Source organism: Equus caballus, chromosome 21, assembly GCF_041296265.1.
Source record: "Equus caballus isolate H_3958 breed thoroughbred chromosome 21, TB-T2T, whole genome shotgun sequence".
NCBI classification, from domain to species: domain Eukaryota; kingdom Metazoa; phylum Chordata; class Mammalia; order Perissodactyla; family Equidae; genus Equus; species Equus caballus.
Window position 1 is genome coordinate 25103237 of NC_091704.1, and position 16190 is coordinate 25119426.

Below are 16190 nucleotides of genomic sequence, written 5' to 3' on the forward strand. Positions count from 1 at the left end.
TCTTTCTGTTTAGTTTGAGCGATTTCCTCTACTGTGTTGTTCAGATCGCTGATCCATCTTCTGTGTCATCTACTCTGCTGTTGATTCCCTCTAGTGAATTTTTCAGTTCCATTATTGTATTCTTCAGTTCTGATTAGTTCTTTTTTATATTTTCTAATTCTTTGTCGAAGTTCTCACTGTGTTCATCTATTCTTCTTCCCAGTTCAGTTAGCATCCTCTTCACCATTAGTTTGTACTCTTTATCAGAGAGATTGTTTTGTTTCATTTACTCCTTTTTCTGAGGATTTGTCTTGTTCTTTTATTTGGAACATACTCCTCTGTGCTTATTTCTATGTATTAGGTAGATCAGATACATCTCCCAATCTTGGAAATGTGTCTTTATGTAGGAGATGTCTTATGGAGCCCAGCAACGTGCTCCCTTCTCATCACCCATGCCAAATGCTCCAGAGCTAACTCCTTTGTGGGCTGCATGTGCTCTTCTGTTGTGGCAGGACTGCTATTGCTGTGGGCATGCATGTAGGGTAGGCTGACTCCCAGGCTGGCTGGTTGTGAGGCCTGACCACATAAAGCTGCCACAGGCACGTTATTGGGTGGGGCAAGCCCCCAGGATGGCTGCCTGTAAGGTCTGGCAGTCCATGAGTCAGGGCACACTAGATGCTAGGCCTGGGGGCAGACAACTGCTACAGGCTCTTGGTGTGGCTGGGTGCATGCTTGGCTGCCTCAGGGGTGCTGGTGGGTGGGGCAGACTTCTGGTGAGGCTGGCTGCCTGGCGCATGACTGTTCTTAGCTAGCTCTGAGCCCACACAGGCCTCCTGAGCACAGAGCTGGCTGTGTGGCCAGGGGCACACAACCATTTCAGGCACAGTGGTAGGCAGAGCAGATCCTGTCTGGCTCTTTGTGAGACCCAGGGACAAGTTGGCTGTGGGCTTGTGGGTCAGCAAGGCCAGCCCCTGGTGTGCTGATTGTCTCAGGTACTCTAGTGGGAGGGGCAGGCGCCTGTGCTAACAGGCTGGGAGGGGATTCCAAATGGTGCCTGCTGGTGTGTGTGTCAGCACAGCTGACCTAGGTCACGATCACAGCCGCCACCAGTGTCTCAGTCCTTGGGGGGATGAGGAGGCAGCAGTTCAGCTGCCTCCTGCCTCTCTGGGATATTCTCTGAGTTTGGTAAGTGAGTCTCTTTCACCAATGGACTATGTGCTTTTCTAACTGGTGTTTTTGTGCTGGTGTCTGAGTCAAGTGAGTCTCTGTGTTTGCGCCCTTTAAGAGCAGGTTCTCCTTTCCCTGAAGTTCTATAGTTTTCCTGGGTGTATTCCCTATTGGTTTTCAAACCTAGGTGGTTTTGGGATTTTGCCTCTCTTACATTGAATCTAAGGGCTGGGGTACCTAATGTGGGGCTCGAATCCCCTGCTCCTCCAGGAAAAGCTCCACAGCTGTGAGATCTCTCCCAACTGTGAAGCACCATGGCTAGGGTGTGGTTTTTCCTCAGTAGGACTATATCTCTGCCTCCTCCACCATTCTTTGTGTTGTCCCTTCTTATGGAGGTTCTTTTCATCCAGTTTCCAGATCTCTCTCAGAGGAAACTGTTCTACAGGTAGTTATAGGTTTGTTGTGTCCATGGGAGGAGGCAAGCTCAGGATCCTCCTATGCTGTCATCTTCCAAACTCCAAAAAGCTTTCCTCTTCTATAACTTTTGTTTGAAGGTACTTTATTTCAAAGGGACAGTTCCAGAAAAATCAGATGACTTATTAACATGAACTTCACATACACTATCACATGTGAGATACAAAATAAGTATAAAATTGTGCAATGTTGTTTTAATGTCTGTCATAGATCATTTCACCTGGCTAGGAAATGAATTAAAGTGGCTAGGATATAATGAAATCCAAATCATTCAATTTGTAAATTAACAAATGCCATTTCAGCAGAAGTAATATTTTATTTGTGAACATATCACTATATACAGGAGAATTAAACTATTTTTTAATGGTTTTAAGTTAATGTAAATGGACACCTTCTTTCCCATATTTTCTTCATTTGACTGAGTCATGGAGTACACCTTAGTATTTGATATAAGCTATGTCTTTATTTATACCATAGAGTTAGGCTGAGACGATAAAGAAGCAATTGCTTTCAATGTACTGCTTGAAAAAACAAGCTGGAGTATTAGCTTGATCTAAGAAATATCCTAAAAGGAAAATAAACCTGAAGTTCTTAGCATTAAAATAGCCAAAGTCTTATACCTCTGACTTTTAAACAGAACTGCTTTTGCTGTTTTCCAGTAAGCATAACTCTTTCCCATTTTACACTGAGATTTTTAATAATTTTTAATAAGCTTCAGTCTATCTTAAAAATTATATAACGCTGAATTTTCAAGTAAAATATCCTCAGAAATAACATTAATGAGTATTAAAATACACTGTTAGGCTATAGTAATTACAATAGGCAGGTCAAGACTACAGTCTGAAGTTCTGAAATAAATCTGTGCAAATCTGACAATGTAGTCTCTGATAAAGGTAGCATTTTAAAATAGTAGAAAAAGACAGGCTATTGATTGGTTTTGTGACAGAGGCTAGCTATACTAAAAAAGAAAAACTTGACACTACTTCATTCCTTTATCAAAAAATTTCCAGTTGAATTAGTTTAAATGAAGTAAACCCATATAAACATGAGAAATTACATTGTTAAGAGTGGGGTAGCCATAAAAACAGATGCAACAAAAGAAAACTGAGAAAACAAAGTCAAAAAGTAACTGATGATCAAAATTACTGATGATTAAAGAGATGAAAACAACTACCACTGGAAACGCAATACACAATAATGATCTCTCAAAGAGCAGTGCACATCTGAATTGATCACTTCCTCAGAAGATAACAGCTCATCTTTCAGAAGGGAGTCTGATGACGTGGGGAGAAAATAAAAGGCCCCACTGACAGCTGTGAGGGGGTATCTGGGAGTTGAAGAACAGACCACAATTTGCAAAACTGTACCAAGACTCACAAAACAGAAAAACTATTCTAAACCATGACATGTAAGACAAGCAATCTAAATCCATACTCTTTTAACACAGCTCATTTAGATCCCTGTGTTCCAAGACAAGACACCGACGAACTTATCCAATGGGAACTGTGCGGACTTGCATGTTAAAGGTAAGACCACTGACTGTCCCAACAACTTGACTGGTTTACAAATTCTGACCAATCCCTGATAAGACCATTCTATGACTAAATCTAGCTCCATAAATCCTATAAAACTCTTCCTTGATTCACCAATATGACACATCGCATGGTTCCCCTATGCATGCATTCTTTCTTGCAGCAACAAGCTAACAAACTTAACTGTGTTTCTGGTTTAAAAAAAAAAAAACAAACATTGAAGGAAACACAGATGAAGGATTAAGGACTGATTTCTTTATCTATAAAGAGCTTGTTCAGGTTATTGATTGCTGCCTAACAAACTACTCCAAACTATGTGGCATAAAATAACAACCATTTTTTAATGTTAATGGATTCTGTGGATCCGGAAATCATAAGGGCAGAGTGAGGATGGATCATCTCTGCTCCATGATCTGTTCAGTTGAGAAGACCTGAAGGCCGGAGGTGATTCAAGCCATCTTGGGGCTGGAATCATGTGAAGAGTCTCTCATTCATGTGTCTGGCAGTTTATGCTGGCTGTTATCTGGGACCCCAGCTGGGAAGAATAAAACCTACATTCTATTTGTGGATCCTTGGGCTTCATTACAGCATGGTGGCTGGATTAGAAAAACAAATGCCCTTAGAGAAGATGGAAGCTGTATCTTATGATCTAGACTTGGAAGTCATAAAGCCTCAGCAAGCCTGACCAACTTGAAAGAGAGGAAATATTGACCTAACCTCTGAATGGGAAAGAGTATCAAAGCCACATTCTAAGAAAAGCATGTGGAATGGGAGATATTATTATGACAATTCTTGGTAAATACACTCTGTCACAGAACTCTTATTTAAAAGCAAAAAACAAGAAACCAAATAAAATTTTTAATAGAAAAATGGGGGAAAAAAGATGTGAACAAGCCATTCCTCAAAAAAGGAATATAAATTAGCTATAAACAATTGAAAAATGCTCAGCCTGGCTTATAATTAGAGAGAGTATAAGTTATTGCTTTCTAATTATCATATCGCCCAGGGTATGGGATAACTCACATACCACCACTGGGCATATACATTTAAACTGTTAGTTGTTTTCCTTGAAGTGACAGGCTTGCTTTCAAGAAAATGTATGCCCAACACCCAAACCTGCATAACCATGTTTAGGTCAGTCATTCTTCCATGTTCAAATGGTGTTGCATGAAAAAGGCAGCTAATTCAGCTCACAACTCAATCACAAAAGTACCTTCCCTCAAGACAACAACTGTTACAGAGAAGATCCTCATTTTGACACAAAAAATATTTAAAAGATGTGTACTCAAGAGTAGTGATTCAATAAAATTAATAATTTGTACTACTTCATCAGGACATTCTTAAATGAAATTGGCTTTAAAAAGCAAAACACTGCAAGTGTAAGGTAGTGAAGTATATGATGAATACCAGTGTAGTTTGCTGCCACTGCCCTTATTGATGCTAAGGTGCCAGCAGGTATACCCACGATTGGGTACTGAACATTGTTTTTGCACCACCAGTGCCAATGTTCACACAATGAAAAGGGAAACAATACCTTAGTATTATTATTTCATAATAGTAATACATTCAAGACTATTATTATTTCATAATATGAGTTTCAGGAACCCCCATTTGTCTCTGGACTACACTTTAAGAGCTGCTGCTCAAGAGATGCAAGGGACGGAGATCCATTCAATGGAATGTCATCACATGCAGCTATTAAAAGAAATCATGCAAATCTGAATTTATGTACATGCTCATGTATTTACTACATTTAGGAAAAATCAAGCAGCAAAATACAATGTATAGTATTTCTAATTTGTGAACTACATATAGATGTTTATATACTTAAACAACATATTTGGGAAGACAAATATAATGTTAGGAAAGGCTACTTTGGGGAAAGGGTATTCCACATTATACAATAATTCTGTACTTTTTAAATTAATATAGGTTACTTTTATAATTAAAAAAAATCTCTTCAACATAGGAACTTCCTCAAGTAGAACAATTCTTTAAAAAGGCTCCTTAATTTCCCCTCCCTTAAAAGATAGGCTCCTTACAAAAATGCAGTTAGCATTCCTGATTGAGAACAAGAAAGCAGCAGAAGGGAAAAGAAAGAATGAAAGTAGGAAAAACTGCTTTCTAATGTTCACTGGAAGGTTGCCTAAGTTACTGAAAATAATTCTCCCCAACTAGACCATATTCTTCATTTATAAACATGAACACTTTGTTTACAATGAATCAATACCACAATGCCAAAGTTTCCAAGTGAACAGTGGCAAAGTTACTGAACTCTTCCTGATTGAGGGTTTTAGTAACAATCCAAGTGAAAAATGAAGAAATAATGAGGCTGCCTGCTTGGTAATACTCAACAACAATACTGATCTCAGCACGCAATTAATCTGAAATTTCAACTAAAAACAAAAACTCAGAAGCCATCACTTTATTCAGTTTCAAGGGCATTTTCAATAGAATTTTCTTTTCCAGCATCTTTTGGTTACTATTATGTAGCCTACTGAGAAGGATCTTAACCTCTGGTTCTCACACTATTTTTTGATCAACATTTTAGGTCTATCACAGGAAGAAATGCTATCTCAGGAGGATGCCTGGTTATCAATTTGTCTTTATTACACTCAGTTGGGTTATTTCAGTTCATTATTTCCTACCCTCTTGGATTGTTTTAACATCACTTGCAACTCTGCAGTTGGTAAGAAGTGAATTTCTACAATATGGGGTAAATTTAACATTAATTTTGAGGGTCTCACTTGTAAGGAAAGGTATGTTCAATCTACAACTTTGAAATATTTATTATTTTTTATACAGCCAACCTTAGGTAAAGTTACGTGTCCTAGGATAGCCTTCTATATGTTTCAGCCTCACCTGGAAATGAAGATAAGGATGTACTAACAGCAGTGTAACAGTCAGTCAAACTTAGAGAAGAAGGTAGAATCTCAGCAAAGCAGAGAGTAAAACAAATAAACCGCCCATTTTAAGAAATTGGTTTTGTAACAAGCTAATGATACTGAATATTTTTAAAGAATATGTATTATTGATCAACACACACCAGAAGATAGGCAGACATACAAACTAGCAGAGGAAATACTGATTATAGAGATCAATGTTTTGCACATGGTGAGCATTCCAAATTGTATGTGGGATGAATACTAAAGAAAACCTGTTCATTTTGAAGATGCTCCTCTCTTGCCATTGTGCGGAGGTCAAGACAAGCAGTTGTGTAACTGCAGGAGGCAGGATTATCTGCTACTGGACAAAGAGCACAGAGAACTGCTTTCAAGAGAACGGAGGGGTGTAAGGATGTGCACACATTTTTAATAAACTGGGCCTTAAAAAAATCAGATTTGGCTGAAAATATGCTAAATGACAACCAACCAATATAAGTGACAGCAACTAAGTGATATGGATAAAAATTACTTTAATAGTACAATTGCTTTCTTTGCAAAATAAGAAGCAATAATTTGTAATCACCGTTTTTCGAACGGTTATTTTCTATTAAAGCTTAAGAATTAAGTTTTGAAGAGCAGAGGAGGAAAGGACCAAAGGAGAAGAGGATCTAGGAAGAGAGGAGCAGAGACAAACTGTTTATTTGTAGTGACGCTATTAGAAATCAGTAAAACATTCATAATCAACAATTTGGATCTGCCTCATTTTCCTGTTAACAAAACAGCTTCTGAATAGGCTGGCTTTTCCCTATAATCTATCTATTAAATGTAAAGATCATTATGTATCAAAGCCTGAGGGAAAAAACTGAAATCATCTCAGCAATTTGAAGGGGGAAGAAAAGAATCAGAGAGCAAGCCATAAACTAACAAACCTAAGTACTTCTGTGTTAATGACTATGAAGTCATTATTCAAGCCTACACTTTTGTAGTTTCATTCAAGCAGAATAATAAATATCCAACAATATTATAAGTAAGATAAATCTGATGATTAGTATAACAAGTTTTCAGGAGTCATCTATGATACTATAATGGATTATGACAATCCTCTGTAAATATTTCACATTGTTGCTGAGTAAAGAAAAACCAGAAGACAGGATATCTTCCATTATCATCAAAATAAGATTTAAAAACTTCACAAATTAAGTAAGGATTACATAAAACAATTTTTATTTTCAATAGTAAAAATTTATGCCAAAAGATTATTTTAGTAATGTGAAAATAAGAGAAAGATTTTTTCTTTCAACAGTTTAAAGATGCTGCTCTGCTGTCTGCCTGCCTGCACTGTTTCTGATGACAAGTTTGCTATCATCCTTATCTCTTTTCCTCTCTATATAATGGGTCTTTTTCTTCCGTTTTTAAGATTTTTTTCTTAAACACTGGATTTAAGTAGCAATTTGATTATGATGTGCCTTGGTGTAGTCTTTTTGGTTCCTGTGCTTGGGGTTCTCTGAGTTTCTTGGATCTGTGAGTTCACAGCTTTCACTAAATTTGGAAAAATTCTGGCCACTATTTCTTCAAATATTTCTTTTCTTCTCCCTACTCTCATTTGGAGACTTCAACTACTTGTATATTAGGCTGCTTGAAGGTCTCCTATGGCTCTTTCCTGCACCCACCCCACCCCAATCTTTTTTTCTGTTTCATTTTGGATAGTTTCTAATGCTATGTCTTCAAGTTCACTAATCTTTTCTTCTTCCTACATTACTTACCTGCCTTCAATACCTAATCTACGTTAATCCCACCAGATATTGCAGTGTTTAATCCTTAGAAATTTGATTTAAGTCTTTTAAAAATATCTTCCATGTCTCTACTTAACATGCTCAATGTTTCCTCAAGCTTCCTAACATAGAGAAGACGGTAATAAAAACTGTTTTAATGATCTCTTCTACCAAGTCCACCATATGTATCTTTTCTTGGGTGATTTCAATTGATTGATTCTTCCCCCTCAGAAGGGATCGTATTTTCCTGCATCTTCTCATGTCTGTAGTTTTTTATTGGATGCCAGGCATTGTAAATTTTTCCCTGTTGGGTGTTGGAAATTTATGTATTTCTATAGTCTTGAGCTTTGTTCTAGGATGTGGTTACTTTGCTTGGAAACAGTTTGATCCTCTTAGATTTTCCTTTTAAGCTTTGTTTGGCAGAGTCAGAGCAATAGCTAACCTAGGGTGAATTTTGCTCTGAAACAGACACAATGCACTCTGAGTCCTCTACCTAACACTGTGAATTCTGAGGTTACCATTCTAACAACAGGGACTACTCCTGGTTCTCTGTCAGCTCTGAATGTTGTTTCCCTAACAATCCTTCCTGGAGGGTCTTTCTCTGGCCTTGGGTGACTTCTTCACTGTATGTGCTGATCAGTTCTCAGCTGAGGATGCACAGGGGACCCTCCAAAGATCTCTAGAGTTCTATGTGAGCAGCTCCCTCTTCTCCAGTAACTCAAGCCAGTTTCGCATCTTCAGACTTCCAGCTTCGAATCTCCTCGAATCAGAGAGCCCACTGGGCTCCCTGGGCCACTCCCTGGACCCTCCACAGGCAGTAAGCTGTGGCAATCAGAGGGCTCATTGTGTGTGTCTGCTGTTTCTCAGGGATCCCTATCTTTTGTCCTCTGATCTCTAGTAGCTTAAAAAATGTATTTTGTCTGGTTTTCCAGTTATTTCAGGTGGAAAGATAATTTCAATCCCTGCATCTCCATCTTTGTCGTAAACAACTGTAAGAAATTTAGTCTCAAAACACAAAGGAAATTACGTCTCTTGTCTAACATATACCTGATGTGGGAAAAGGCTTCTCTCCTTAATTTCCCCTCCATACTCCATCTTTAACTCTCTATCATCTCTATACATCCAGTGCCCATCTAGCATTGTACCTGACACACAGCTCAGCAAATGCTTGCTGAATGGACAGTTTAGTTTATTAGTTCAAGAAACTAGATAAAATGTGAATTAAACTCAGAGTCATTCTTCTGCTTTTAGGCCAGAGAGGTAAGAGGAAAGAAATCTTTAGTAACAGAATCTTTGGAAAGGGTGGCATGCGAAAAACAAGAAGTCTTGCTACGGAAACCATCAGTGACATACAAGAATAATTCTCAAGTGAGTTGAAACAAAAGACAACAAGAATGAATCCAAGCTTCTCTTACTAGCCCTCTGTTTCCCTGGGCCCCTGGCCCAATTTTACTATTTCTGCTTGCAGCCTACATTTCATTTGGCTAGTGGAACTAAACCACTGTCTGTGTATAATCCATTGGCCAGATTTTAAAAAGATTTGGTTCTAAGTCTTTCAACGTTCATTCACTATTCAAGATACATGAGGCTGACAGGCCAAGCAAAGCCAAGTGAAGGAAAAGTAGGATGAGGAGACAACACAGTGTGAAAACCAAAGACATATACCCAAACCTTATGGGAGAAAGTGCTGGAACAGTTGAGAGCTTGAGTTAATCATTCATGAATCCCCCAAAACATCTCATAAAAGGTATATTTACCCTGTCTCCCAAAACGTACATCCACCTCTATACCTGCAGAAAATCTCAAGGTGTTTATAAACCTCCCCAGAAGTCAATCCACAGACCAAATTTCAGGTAAGAATTTCTGCCTAAATAAATGCACCACTGATCCTAATATCTACCCCCTCCTAGACCTTCTGAGTGAATGGTCCTGACACTAGCATCCTTGGACGACTCCAAACCCAAGTGTACTCCTGACATTTTCCCAAGTCTTCATTTATACTTTGTTACTAAGTAGAACCTTGTTTTTAAGCATTGATACTTGTATATAGTGGAACAGTTTTTTTGAGAATATGCATGATGTAAATATACACAATGTCTTAAAAATTTTGTTTCTATGTATCACATAATTTTTATCGGACTTGTACTAATTGCTTATACCAATTAATAAAAATATTGCCATTCAGTCAAAATATTGCTTTGCTTACAGATTATAAAGTAAGTTTTTACAAGACAAATGACCTATAGGTTGCACTGTCAAGGAACAAAAAGCTTGAAAATAGAAGATTAAAATCCACATTAACAACTTCGCCAAATAATCAGGTTAACATTAACAGTTTCCTGGAGTGTTTCCTTGGTTTTATATAAAGACTGTTAATATAACTGACCAGGAGAAGCAGGATAGATCCTGCTAGGACTGATCAGCTATAAAGTGAATTAAGAAAATTACACCTGTGTGTGCTAGTTTACTTTTGCATTGCTACTAACAAGCTTCAAGATGAGGCAAAAGGTAGTGGGTTATGGATCTTGATTTGTTTTGACAATGGAAGGAGGAGAGAATTCTGTAGTCTTAAGGGAGAGGGAAACAGGTCCAGCAACACAACACTCACTAATTTGAATACACTATCCAAGGACCCGAAGAAAATAGGGGTATCTTCTAGAGTGAATCGCCAATTGAATGGTAAAACAAAGAAAAAAAGTTCAGTTGTCTGCTTGTATATACTACTGGCTAACAGATTTTTTAAGGTGCTTCAAAAATTATAAATAAAAAACAATGCCCATATTTAAAGAAACACTGAAATGCAATTCAAGAAATTTTTATTCAACATGGTTTTACTGAGCCCTACTTGCATATCACTGTCTGATGCTCTATTCAGCTATATATTCAAAGACAAATGAGACATGGTTCCTAATCTCAAAGAGATCACAGTAGATATGAGTTGCTAGGTTACATAAAACAGAAGATGGCTCAGGCAGTTAAAACATACAGAGAAGATGCTACGTAAGTCCAGGAGAGGTAGAGGGTATTTCTGTAACTGGGCATTGGTCCAGGGGCAGTGGGGGGAAGATCAGTGAGAGGAGAGGGTGCCTCATGAGAAAAACGGCAAATGAGTAAGCTGAGTGGAGAGAAAGAGGATAAAGAGGCTACTACAGACAGAAGGACTAGTTTCAGCTCCATAACAGAGGCAGGAAACATACGATATGTGTGGAGACAACTCATCTGGTTTAGGAGATAGAGTTGGGGGAAAGGAAGACAAGGATGAAAAGACTGGTTGGAATCAGACTGCAGAGGTCTGTAAAAGATGGTCAAGGAGTTTAATGCTTATTGCAGTTGTTCTCAACTCTGCCTGGACAGCAAAATAATACGTGGAGCTTTTAAGAAATACGTATGCCTGATTCCCAGGCTAAGAAATTTAGTAGGTCCAAAGTAGGGAGGCAAAGGCTATGGTTTATCCAAAGGTAAAAATAACAAAGAAACAAGCAAATCTAGGTAATAAGATGGGAAAGTGATTGTGAAAATAAGGACATATTATGGGGCTCCAGATAAAGGTACAAAATAGATTTACCAGGAGAAAAGGAATCGTTAGTAAGGAAAAAGTGATTGTGATGAGAGAGAAATGTCAGCGCTCAGGATTTTGGACAAGGTCAAGATGTAGCTATGAGAGGAGAGGTGAAATATTTAATGGAACTGGGCAAAGTGAGAAAAAGCAAAAAGAAAGCTCTCTAAACTCATCACCAGTGTGACATTGCATGCAAGTCGAATACTAAAGAGTATTTTCAACAATTCTATAATTTATCTTGATTATGTGAGAGGGCGAAGATTCTCAAAAGGCAGTTCAGAAACCACCAATGAGATGATGGATTAATCTCATATTACTATTTGTAAAATAAAAATGCCTTTTGCGCATGAATTTCATGACTACTGATATTTAATTAAGAAAATCACACTACCTTATTAGTGACAACAAAATTCAATTCTTTCTAATAATTCAGTTAAATTTTTCTAGAGGCAAATGGGAGCAGGCAAAAGAATCATCCTACTGGTTTTCGGCAATCAAAATTATTCAGGGGGAGTTCACAACTTCCTACCCCAAACCACTACCACAGGGTGCCCTGCTGACATTATATTTGGACTAAAAATCTACAAAACAACATTATGGAATATTTTCAACTGATAATAGGGTTATTTTCCCTCTGACAGTGTATCCTAAATTCTACTAAGTAAAGTCTGAGGAAAGCTGCTGGATTTAAAAGTTAGGCAAATAAGATTTTCAGGGAGAGCTGATGAGAGAAGGAGAGGGGGAAGGGGGAGAAGATGGAGGAAAATGGAGGTGGTCCATCTGCTCTCAGAAAGGGAAGATGTTAGCTACCTGTAGGCTCAGATTTTCAGACAATTCCGTCCTCACAATGCAGCACTTTCGTCCCTCCCTGATCCAGTGCTATATTCAGCAACAGCAGCAGAGGAGACAATACTCACTTTAAGGCAAAATGCAAGGCATGCTCAGAATTTCTTATATTTGCCGTGAGACAAAGGATCTGGCTATGAATTTACCAAATAAAATACACCCCAACCTAATATACAACCAACTTGCATAGACATGCTACTGTGAAAGCAGAAGACTGTCATGCCAAGTTTGCTGGTGCCACAGCCCATGCATAACCGGTTGCATTCAAAAGCTAGCTCAGTTAGTCTGCACTGTCTGCCCTATACAAAGCGCAAGTTAAAATTTAAAACCCTGAAAGCCCTATAAATATTTGAGCCTATCAAAAGCTAAAGACTTTATTATAAACCAGTGAAAGTTCACCTGCAGAGCTCACCTGCCAAACCGCCACTTAAAAGTCAAGCACAACATGTTAAAATTGTATTTTCAGTAGTCTGTAATATGCCATAAGTATTTTCAATTCTCATCTACCTCTTGAAACAGACAATGGAAAAACAATAGTTTATATTCTTGTACTAGATATAACATAGTTCTAAATTTTTCTTCTAGACTACATTAACATACATTCCCACTTGTGCATAGAGAAGACGAAAAATAGATCAAATTCATTGCAACTATAAGTGATCTTGGTAACTGTTAAAACAGTTCCCCAAATCCTATTTCTAGTGAAAAAGAAAAAAAATCAAATAGAAGGCTTACAAAGAGGTATAACAATTGAAAAAAGAAGTTATTGTCAATGAATTAAGAGGGGCAAACTCCAGCTATACTCTTTAATGATTTATTAAAATGTAGTACAAATATTTCTAGGAACAATATATGTAAACCTTCCAAGTTTCATGAATATGCTACAAACTTAGAAAACTATGGCAGTGTTTATTAATCTAAATCTTGATAGACTTAACAGCACTTGATATTGCTATATACAAATACATAATTTTTTTAGACTGTAAGCTCCATTCCATTGGGGCTTTATCTGTTTTGGTCACTGCCATATCCTCAACGTCAAGAACAGTGTTTGGTGTATAGTGAGCACTCAGTAAGTACATAAAATAACTAAAACAATATTTAAATATAATAAACAAATTATCATTAACGTTCTCCCTGATATTGATGGTCTTTGTCATTGAAGGTCATTTGAGGATCTGTCATTTATCATTCAAGGTCATTTCGCTAGCTCTCAGTTATAGTTTGTTCAATAACTGCAAACTAAATTTAATTATTAAAGTAAAGCAAACCTAAAAATTAACAAACTATTTGTTTGCTAGCCATGCCTATCACAAAGACACAAGAAACTATACTTACTCCACAGCTCTAATTCTATTCCATTGACTTGTGGTAGCTGAGCTGTGTTATAAGGAGGTGAATTTCCCCCAAACATGTAGCTCACAATATGTTCTGCAGTTTGAGAGATTCCTCAAAATATTTTAGAAAAGCTACAAAAATTTTAAAAATTAAAATTGTAGAGTACCCTAGGCTAGGAGTCAAGAAAGCTCAGCTCTAATCTTGATCTGTACCTAAATCTTTAATTCTAAGCAAGAGGTAACTTCTCTGACTTGGTTTCCTCATCTGTATCTGGCCCTAAAACTGGTATGAGGGTAAATAAGACAAGATCTTAAAAATGCTTTGGAAAAATAGACACATATATAAGGCATTACTATTATTATTTCGAAGCATATAAATGACATTTAGATAGACCATTATTTGTGCTACTGCTTCTACCAGCACAAACAAATGAGAAGTTAGTGCATTTTTATTAATGTTTAAACTTATTTATATTGCCACTATCAATTAAGGCATCTAGTAAGTATATATAAAACTAGATTATTATTTATAGAAGCAAATTATCAAAATATTTCTAGGTCTTAAACTGAGAAATATTTAACAGAAAGGAATGATCAGAAATACCTCATTAGCACACCTTTACTTACTATACCAAATGTTTCCTTAATGCTTTCTTAGCAGGTACCATAAAGTTGCCAGAAAGCACTAATATGCTCAAAAACTTAAATTTGGAAAGTACAACTTATAAATGCCTAGTAAGTCACACGTCACAACAAAAGAAATTCAAGCAACTTAAAATGTTACTGTATTAGCTTAATTCTTTATAGAACAGGTCATGAAATTATCGTTCTAATACTGGAGTATTCTGGACAGAGGGAACTTAGAAATGAAATGAAATGTCTGAGTTGCACTCAATCTTCTAAGTATTAGTTTCTCCAAAATGGATACTACAAGATAGAGAGGAGCTGGATAAAATGGATAGAGAGAAGCCGGATTAAAAAGAACAAGATCAAAAGTCTGGACAGCTTAATAGCTTTCCTGAACAGAAATTTCATCCTTACAGAAGATGAAATATAGAGAGTTCTCACAAACCTATGGAAAATTATTTGGCACATTTGATACAATATTAATCATTCATTTTTCTGAATTACAATCACCAGTGCCATCGTCTACCAAAGTAGCTACTGAAATGCAGACACTACATTTTAAGGACCACTTTAAGACAACAATGACAGTAAGTAAATCAAACTGCCATTTATGGAAAACTGAACAGCTATACTTTTTCTGCCTAGTAAATAAACAATTTCATTTTAAAATGAAAATAATCTTTGATACTATATTGGTTTTTCTTTTAAATAATAATTCATAAACATCTACCAGCAAACACTTCTCTTTGAAATAACAACCAAGACAGACTTATAGTTCTCAAAAAATTTCTAATTTAGACATCACAGTATAAGAATGATGATATAATTACTGAAAGAAAATACATAATTTATACTTGTAACCCTGAAGATACAGTGAAACTAATTTTGTTTGTTTAAAGTTACTGAAAAATTAGCACTGTACTCATAATTAGATTTATTCAATGCTAAGATACATAATCCTAGCTTTAATCATAAACGCTGTGGCATCATCAGCATAAGACCAAGACTTAAGCCTAAGGCACTGGAAATCTCAGTAGAAACAACAAATAAATCTACATCAAATGATGATTGTGATGACTAACTTCAACTGAAAAATAATGGTTGTTCTATAAATCAAGACTACCTATAATAAGAACAATAACGTCAAAATAACCAGCTCTCAAACAAAATTTAGGATCACAAAATTGAATCAAGGAACTTTAAAACTATGTTCTTACAGTGCTCTTTGAGATAACATTTCACTTATCTTCAAAATAAAGTTAGAATTAAAAGTACCACCACCTGATGTTACTGAGGATTCTATCTAGAACAAAAAACAGATTTGGGTAGATTAATTTGCTAAGGGTAAATCTACCAGATTAACCGATGTTTAAAAAGTGTGCACAAAACCTGATGATTCAGTGAAAGCAGAATACCTATTATTCATTTACAAGTTCAGAATCTTATGAAGAAACACCTTATCACATTTTTCTGATACACCAATGATATATTCAATGATTTTAAAGAGTGGAGGTGAGAGTTGGGGAAAGAAACTGTTAGGTCATAGCAAAGAGGCTAGTATCACTCTGAGTGAAGAATTCACACTTTCCATGTATCTAGAATTCCACTTAGCTGTCTCATTTCAGGGAAGAAATACTTCCAAAGGTATACTCGGAATTGAACACTTCACTAGAACACTACATATTGGGGAAGGAAATGAATAGTATTAAGAGCTAAAAAGACCAAATAATTTTTCAGCTCACAGGCCCTGGGACTCCACTAATTCAATTCCTCTCCTCATTTCTTAGATGAGAAAACAGCTCCCAGGAGACAAGGAGACTTGCTCAAGGTGACAATTAACAGCACAAACAGGACCAGTACTCCAGTCTTAACAAATTCTTGGATATTGTCCTTTCCTCTATACTAGCTGCTAGGGAGATGATATCTAGCATAAAAGCAAAGTAAAACGGATTAAACTCAAATACAGTTTAAAAAAGGCTGTCAGAGCAGTGTAGTATTAGCTCGACCCGAGG

The 16190-nt window shown here is 36.8% G+C and overlaps 1 protein-coding gene across 1 annotated transcript in view; it reads right to left on the reverse strand.

Annotated features, from left to right (window-relative positions):
• The window catches only part of IPO11 (importin 11), a 230143-nt gene that overhangs the window by 21030 nt on the left and 192923 nt on the right, over positions 1-16190 (reverse strand). The gene's annotated exons all lie outside the window — the stretch shown is intronic.